Below are 8,895 nucleotides of genomic sequence, written 5' to 3'. Positions count from 1 at the left end.
GTGGTCAGCGGTGGTGGCCGCCGACGACGGAGGTGGTGGTTGGTGGTGGTTTCGGTGGTGGTGGTCGGAGGCGCTGGTGGTCGCCGGCGGAGGTGGTTGTTGGTGGTGGCGGTCGTCGGAGGTGGTGGTTGGTGGCGGCGGTCGTCGGAGGTGGTGGTTGGTGGTGGTGGCGGTCGTTAAAGATGGTTGTGACATCATGTTTAGTATATTTTAATATTTTGAGCTTAAATTTAAATTTTATTTAATTTGGGGTTTGGAAATATAAAAAAGGGTATGAATGTCTTTTAATAACTCGGGCCTAGATTTAAACTTCTTTTAACTAGGGGCCTCATACTATAGGTTATCCATGGGTTGGACCTTAGCCTAATTTTCCCTTTTCATTATGTTGTTGATGGGTTTATTATGCTCCTGCATCATCAGTTGTCTTCAAGAGTTTCTTCTGCACCGACAAATTTAGGTAAGTTTGAACTTCCAAAACCCTTTTGGCTAGAGCTCATAGTCCTCTTGCAGTTTTTTTTTTAAACACGAAATCTTGCATGTCTTCAGAGGCTAATATGGGAGCATTTGCCATGTTCTGGATGACAATAAATTAACTATGGGAATAGTGTATTGAAAAGTGATGAGTCTTCATGTAATATTTTGATTCTTTAACTTAGTAGAACAGTAAGGCATCATTTCTCAAGCTTTAAATGATTTATTAAAACTGATTACAGTGACTCGGTTTTTTTTTAATATTTATTCGTGCTTCATGTTTCTGTTTTGTTTCAGAGAAGTAATTTAGTTTCTTTCTGGAAGACTGTTAGGTTACAACTTTACTTAACCGTTTTATTTAGAAATATTCAATTTTCATAATAGAACACTGACTATTACACTGTTGCAGGTAGACGCACAATGGCGGTTTCATGTTGATGAGCGAATGCAAGTAATTGATAAGGATGGCAAGTTGGTATGTCATTTATTTTCTTACTGAGTTTAAATTTTCTAAGTTCATTGGCGGTTTCAGTAGTCTCTTACGAAGTGGGATTTTGATTGTTTTATTAGGTTCCTAACTTTTACTGCAATAGTGATGTGAACGGAATAGTGAAGCTTGCTCATGTGGCAACTGCACAAGGGATTTCAGGTACTAATCTCATACCGAATCTTACTTGAGAGTCATAAATTATTATTATGTAAGTAATTATTAAAGATGGGGATCGCTGGGAAGTAGCAGTTATGATTGTTAGGTGGCCAATGGGGCTGCGGATTCTATATCTAGACTACTGTAAAACATTGTAGATGAGAGTGATGCAAGCCCTGGCATGATATATGTTAATATCCCAGTTAGTATAAAGTAGCAACCTACATGAATTGGATCTCAAGGACGGATAGGCTAAGTTGATCCTGACGCGGCACCATAAATCCCTATGTATGGATATGGGATTGAAAAATATGTGGGATAAGAATCTTTGCTTAGCGAAATACTTCAACTTGTTTGAGTTTGGAAGAAAGCCCATACAAATGGAAAATGTATAGGAGGCATTGGTTCAATTGGAAAAAAGAGATTTTAGTTACATTATAATTTCTGAAAGATCGGTGCAATTTTCTCTTTATTTATATAATGCCCGTGTACCACTTCTGAAAGCCGATGTCCTATCCATGCTTGAATCGACGGTTGTGGTGTGAGTGCGGGAGGTGATAGGCTGATTAGGATTTCTAAATTGATGTGCAACCTACAAATGTGATTTATATTGTAAAAAAACAAATTCAATTCCTCCCTTTTCATTTTTCAATTGATTGTTCTCGAAGAGGAGTTTCTTCCCTTAGATGATAGACGGATAACTTTGAACCAATTGGAATTGCCTGTTTTAGGAAATGTCTCGTGTATGTGAATTCTTATGCTCTATTTGATGGTTGTTTACATATATATTAAAGATATGGTTGTTCAAGTATCCTCCAGGTATATATCAAATATCAGTTGTTGTAGCCATGATGTGACTACGTATAACCTTGGACCGATTGGATCCGTCTTTTGTACAAAATATCGTATGCCTGTGAACTCTTATGTTTGATTTTCTGGAGGAAAAAAGTGGTGTTGCAACATCTGTAATTTGTTTAATGAAAGAAGGTACTAATTATTATCTTTTCCGTTTCGATGGTGTGATTACATAGCCTTTTATCTGTACTGCCATCAAAAACAATTAATAAACACCAGAAAAACCAGTCTCACTGTTTTATCGGAATCGAGATACTGATTTAGGTTTTGGGTGCGTTCATTATATCATTTCTCTTTCTCTGAGCCTGAATTGTAGGCCTTGGTAGAAATTTTAGCTACAAGGTACTGATTTGTAGGCAAGGGTTTTTCATACTTATTCCATTGTCACCGTGTTAATTGCAAAATTTGGACAATTCTTTGCAATCATAGTCATTCTTTTATCTAATTTAAGTTTTTTTTTTTTTATTTTTGGGTGGTTACAGTATTCATTTGGAAGGGTTGAAAGCTGAGAGCAAAACAAATTTTGTCTCTCACACTCCTGGAGACGGCAATTAAGTTGAATTTAAAGTTGTTATCTTATATAACAAGTTATGCTAGTATCGCGAATTTGCTGGACGTATAAATTTCCAGTAAGATGTCTTAACCTTTTGCCTTACCACTATTGAAATTGTATAAGTTGATAATTGGAGTTACGATTTTGGTTTTCATTTCATACTTCTTTCAGGGTTCAAAATGAAGGTTCTAGTCTTTGAAGAAGCTATTTAATCTGTTTTCACGAAACTTATTGAAACAACCGGGTTATGCTCTAACTTTATTACAGTTTGTTCAAATGATATATGTTCTTTGATAGATTTTTGTTATGGTTCGCTCTTCAAAATCGTTTGCTTGCTTTAAAATTTTCTTCTGTCTAGGGTTTAAAATCAGCCAGTTTTCCTGTTTCAGGAAAATGTTGTCCGCTATGAAAAAGATTTTGATGGATTTAAAGACATCTCTACATTATAGTAAAATTATGGGTAAGAAATCAGTAGTTTAACATTTTATTAAATTTTGTTACATATAGGTGAGGGGCTAAAAGAAAGTCATTTGTAAACTAAATCCATCAATTCTCTTAGACATGGGTTTCGTCGCTTCCGTGAGGACTCTGGATTCTAGCATTCAACACTATACAACAGTTTTAAAGAAGTTTATATGTTTAAGCATACCAATGAAGAGGAAGGAATGATGGAAATGCCTACTTGAGAAAATTCGTTAACGAAGATGTAACAACTATTTATGATACCTAGCTCAGAAATTCAAATTTCAAGCAGCTGTTAAGTTTTTTTTTTTTTAATCCATTTATTATTTGTTAATTCAACAGATCCAAGGGATACTGATACTCATAGATTGATCATTCAAATTGCATTTTATTCAAGCTTTTGCAGAATAGGCTGTATTCAAATTGAGTGACATTCAAGTCAACGTTTGGAGTTGTTCCCTTTTAGTTATAAAATTTGACTAGATTTTATGCTTCTGTTTGATATCAACTCCTTTATCATTTCAAATGTACCCTTGAAATCTTGAATGTATTTGCATATTTTGTTGTACATTTTGAGGCCGCTTGCTCAAGAGTATAAGGTGGAGGAGCAAATTTCAGACAAAATGGGGGTGAAAAAAGATGGTTCAGTACACAAAAATCAAATGAAAAGAAAACATAACAACAACTCAATGCACAGTCTCCAGAATATCTGTAAGTTACATTTTATGTCAATACAGACTAAAATTTATGCTAATTTTTCAAATTTGTGGTCTTCAAAAGATGTACTTTTATTTGAGGGGAAATCTTTTATTTCTTTTCCTTACTTTATTTTTGATAGTGAATTTCAGACTAAATATGGGAGTATAGCTAGATCGTTAACAATATATCATAATGTTGTGTTTGATGTAATTGTGAATTCATGATAAGCTTAACCTTTTAGTCTCTTCGAGATACTAACAGTTAAGCAGAAGAAAGATGGTTAGCTTAATCTTTAGTTATGTATCTCAATCTTTTATTTGATGAAATAAATTTGTTTGGTGTTATTTATTTTAGCTTAATTATGGCATTTCCGTTGAAAATGGAGAAATCCCTCTCTCTAAAGAGGCATGATCTTCACTCTTCAGCATACGGATTCCAAAGCTGAAAGCTCTACTATTCAGTAGAGATGATGAAACGTGGCAGCGGCCTACTCTTTTAAAGAATACACGTAGTGATATTTTATGTGTCATCACATAGAAAAAACTGCTTAAACATGGGTACTCTTCTATCTGATCAAGAAAATTTCTTTCGAACCTTTTAACAACTCTGTAAGTTTAATTGAACATTCGTGCAGGTTTTATTGACGGCATTGGAAAACATTACATTAGAAACAAGGAAAAAACAGTGGTGTGAGACTTAGAGGTGTATTTATCGCAGGGAACATGTTTTTTTTCTCATGTTTTGTTTATCTTATATATAAACCTAGCATAGCGCTATTACATTCGTCAATGCATTGTTGGTTTTTCATTTTTGTTGGTATGCAAATGCATTGGTAAAGCTAATCACTATAAAACTCTACCGAGTAATTGAAATCCTTTTTGGCTGCGTCACTACTGTGGTTGGCACATTTGCTATTGACAGGTCTCACTTGCTTCTTCTAAAAAAAATTGCTTGGTTGTTTTCCTTTTGTGTCACAAACAGATCAAAATGGGGTGGTAGAGAACAGTAAAGTGAGGAGTTTCCTTGCATCAGTAAATGCCTATTCTTCATCATTTCATGCCTTTGATTCTTATGCTGCTGAATTGCTTCTAGATAGTTATCTTCATCCTGTCATAGGAAGATCGATGATCAAGTGTGAATGGGTGGTTGAGCATTTAATAGACGAAGCAAAAGACTCGATACGATTAATTTAGCAGTCTGAGGAGTGACATGACAATTGGCATGACTTTATCTGGTGAAGCACAAGATGGTGACAATTGCTTCAGCGAAGGATATCTTGGCAAAATCAGAAAGCGAACATGAATCCTTCCGCAGAAGCTACAGTAAAGCATTGACGAGCGAAGATGAGAACTTAATGAGTTGTAAATCACTTTGTAATTTGTTTATAAAAGGGGAAAGAAAACAGTGAAGGGGAGGTTGAGTTTTTTAGGGTTTTTGGCATACTTTGTGAGAGAGTTTTGTTACGACCTAGTTGTATGAACTCATAACTGTGTATTCCCCTAATAATCGTAATGAAATTACCCATGTGGATGTAGGTCTTAACATCGTACCACAAAAATCTCTTGTGTTCTTTAGATTTTTTACTTGGTTCTGAAACTTGACTTGATAAATCTCTGATGTTCCGTTAGAGTCCGTAGAATGAATATTTGGGTGTATTGTAGGGTTTCCTGCGGTTACAGTATTAATTTCTTCTTTAACATCTTTTATCAATTTTTATGTTACCAATTTTTGTTTTCGATTATTTTCTTTGATTTCGGTAAAACTGAGTACTGATTTTTCTCATGTTTTTTTTATGTTGCTTTTTGTTGTTGATTCTCCGATTTTGAATTTGATAATTTCTATTTCGATATTTATTCTTGATTTTGTACTTCAATTTGTTTCAATAGTGGTCAGATATGGGTAAATACTCACGTTTTGCATTACCTAATTTGATGATTTTATTACTAGATTTGATTGTACTAGTTTCATTTTGTTGGTTTCAGGTTAATTTTTTGATGGATCGGAGGAAATAGGCAATTGTAAGTGTAATAGAGTTTGAATGTGATAATCGATTACGCAATAGTGTTTTATTTCGCCGAAGGTGGGGAAAATATGTACTACGTTTTTTTTTTCGTGCATGCAATACACACACTTTTTTAGTTGTGTGGCAAATATGCACACTGTTTTTTCTGTTCAGGCAATATGCACACTTTTTTAGCTGTACGGAAAATATGCATACTATTTTTTATGTGCAGATATTGAAGATGTTTTTGATTGTCGTTGTAGTAATAAATTCGAACTCTAAGATTTGTGAAGGTTAAATTTAAAGGTTTAATGAAAATAGTAAATAAAAGCAAAAGCGAGAGATACTGGGATTAGGATTCCACCGAATTCATAACATAAGTTTCAATTATTTAATTTCAACATTTATCGCTCAATAAATAAAATAACATGGACTCTTATTTTTGCCAAGATAGATTCTCAAAACATTAGTTATAAATCGTAAGCACGGGACATCAAACATTTTAGCAAGTATGACCCATCAAATAAAATGATAACTAATTAATTCAAGGGGAAATTAGGCTCAGGCCCAACCCATGGATAACCCATAATATGAGGCCCTTAATTAAAAAAAGTTTAAATCTAGGCCCCGAGTTTTTAAAAGACCTTGATACCCTTATGCATATTGTCAAGCCCATAATTAAATAAAATTTAAATCTAGGCCCAAAATTATTAAATCTAGGCCCGAAATTATTAAAATACAGTGCGAAGGTGTAAACAGAAGTTACACATGCATATGGCATGTGTAACCAGAAGTTACACATCCTTATGATATGTGTAATGCAAAGTTACACTTGTATATATATGCAAATAAATAGACATCAAAAAAAAAACACAAAAAAAAAAGTTATTACTTTAATATTCATTTACAATAATTTCTTAGCATGTGTAACTAGAAGTTACACACGCATCTGTTTAGTATAATTGAGAGTTACATATGTGTCTATCTAGTGTAACTGAGAGTTACACATGCATCTGACTTGTGTATTCAGCGTCAACTCCAGTTCCAGCGAGACCATTACCACGTTTAAGCAATTAGCTTTTATGAAGTTATCTAAAACCTGAAATATAACAACAAGCAATCAGTATGTATACGATTAAAATGAACAGTACATAAAACAATGTATATTTCAGTTTCACAAGCATCTGACTAGTGTAGCTAGCGGTTACACATGCATCTGAATTGTGTAACTGAGAGTTACACATGCATATAACATGTGTAACTAGGAGATACACATTCATCTGGCTAGTGTAGCTAGCAGTTACACATGCATATGACTAGTGTAACTAAGAGTTACACATACATATTGATATGTGTACCCAAAATCAGTATGTGTAAGTAAAAGTTACACATCTAATTAACATGTGTAACTTGCAGATACACATGCATCTGAATTATGTAAGTAGGAGTTACACATGCATCTGACTTAGATATGTCAACATAAAATCAGCAAATTCATCTCTAAATGAATAACACTAGCAAAAACGAGAGGTGACTATCAAGCAATTACCAGTCATAAAATAATACAGTTAACCTTGCAAGTGAATGAGAAGCTCTTAATTAAGATATCACTGCTTCAGCAGAAAGACGTTGTTAGCACTGTATTAACAGAAAGACGTTTTACAGCGCTAGTCTAGATGTACCTAAGCCATTTTCATATTATCGATGACAAAGGACATTTTAAGCAACAGAAAGTAAAGCTTCATACAGTAATTATACTGGCAAAATAATACAAACACCTGGGAACCTTGTGCTAGCACATTAGTATCGCAAAAAATGATCACACAACTGATTCAGCAGGGTATAGATATGAACCCAGGAAAACAAAATGCATGTGTAATCAGTAGTTACACATGTAAACAATAGTTACACATGTATATTAGCATAAGTTACACATACAATCATCATGTGTAACTAGAAATTACACATCTAATTATTATGTGTAACTATAAGTATAACCTGCATCTAATTAGTCTAATCTGCATCCACTACTACTCCCTACTACTAGGACTTGATGTTCTTTTCTCAATTTCATAAATATAACCACTATAACATATCCCATCAAATTAGCATGTGTAACTATAAGTTACATATGCATATCCCATCAAATTAGCATGTGTAACTATAAGTTACACATCTAATTTGCATGTGTAACTAGTAGATACACATTTATTTGGCTTGTGTACCTAGAAGTTACATATTTAATTAGCATGTGTAAATACTAGTTACACATCCATAGTCTGCACCTGTTTATCCTAACATGCATCTAGCATGCAATATTGAGTTCTCAGACTCAGGCCATAACTTACCACATATCAATTCCATCGGAACCCATGTCCTGCAACTGCAACCAACACCAACTGAGTACAAATCTCAGCACCAGCCAGCTTCATTTCCTCTATTCCATACCACTGTCTTAACTGTAGTTGCACCAGTACATGTAATGTTAACTCCTAACATAAATCTACCTGAGCATCATTAACTCAAACCATTCTGATTCTTCAACCAGTGCATACCTGAGCTATATGATAGCAATAACAATACTCGTTCATTACAAACCAATGCCAAATCTGCATCTGTACAACTTGCACACTCCTACAGCTCTCTATGAACTTTCATACTCTTAAATCAACACATCCATAACCTGTTCAGTACCATTTCATTACAAAAGATCAGCATACCTTCCACTACAAATTTCATCAAATCATAGCATATGTATAATCAGCTAACTAACACTCATAAACAAGCATGTATAATCATCTAGTACACATAAAATGCATGTGTACTTTGGAGTTACACATGCATATAAAATGTGTAATTTGGAGTTACACATGCATATGAAATGTGTAATCAACAGTTACACATGTCATATAAGGTGTGGTGGCTCTGGTAGTCACTCCAGCATCTTCCTAGATGCTCATATACAAATCACCTCCAATACATGAATACTAGATACTTCAGTTGTAGAAGGCCAAGGAAGTACCTATTCAGATATAAACGAAGACTCACAAACATCAAATAAAACATACAACTACAGGCCAGGAGCAAACAGCTAAAAAAGGATTGGTTTCACATGAACATCATTCTTGGTTCAGTTTAAATATGTCAATATATGTGATGATATCAAGTGCCAAAGCTAGTCTATCAGTCAAGTCCAGTGAATTACTT

General features: G+C 34.3%; 1 long non-coding RNA gene across 5 annotated transcripts; it reads left to right on the top strand.

Annotated features, from left to right (window-relative positions):
• The first annotated feature begins 1,651 nt into the window (after positions 1-1,651).
• On the top strand, positions 1,652-5,229 carry LOC113287378. 5 transcript variants are annotated; one of them, XR_003330018.1, is made up of 4 exons: positions 1,652-2,104; positions 2,455-2,601; positions 2,697-3,698; positions 4,668-5,229. It is a non-coding gene; the product is annotated as an uncharacterized LOC113287378 (long non-coding RNA). The 5 variants fall into 5 exon arrangements; XR_003330015.1 differs by having other exon boundaries at positions 4,041-5,229; XR_003330016.1 differs by having other exon boundaries at positions 2,697-4,243; positions 4,321-5,229.
• The last annotated feature ends 3,666 nt before the right edge of the window (positions 5,230-8,895 follow it).

Source organism: Papaver somniferum, chromosome 6, assembly GCF_003573695.1.
Source record: "Papaver somniferum cultivar HN1 chromosome 6, ASM357369v1, whole genome shotgun sequence".
In the NCBI taxonomy this organism is placed as follows: Eukaryota; Viridiplantae; Streptophyta; class Magnoliopsida; order Ranunculales; family Papaveraceae; genus Papaver; species Papaver somniferum.
This window is presented reverse-complemented; position numbering and strand designations above follow the sequence as displayed.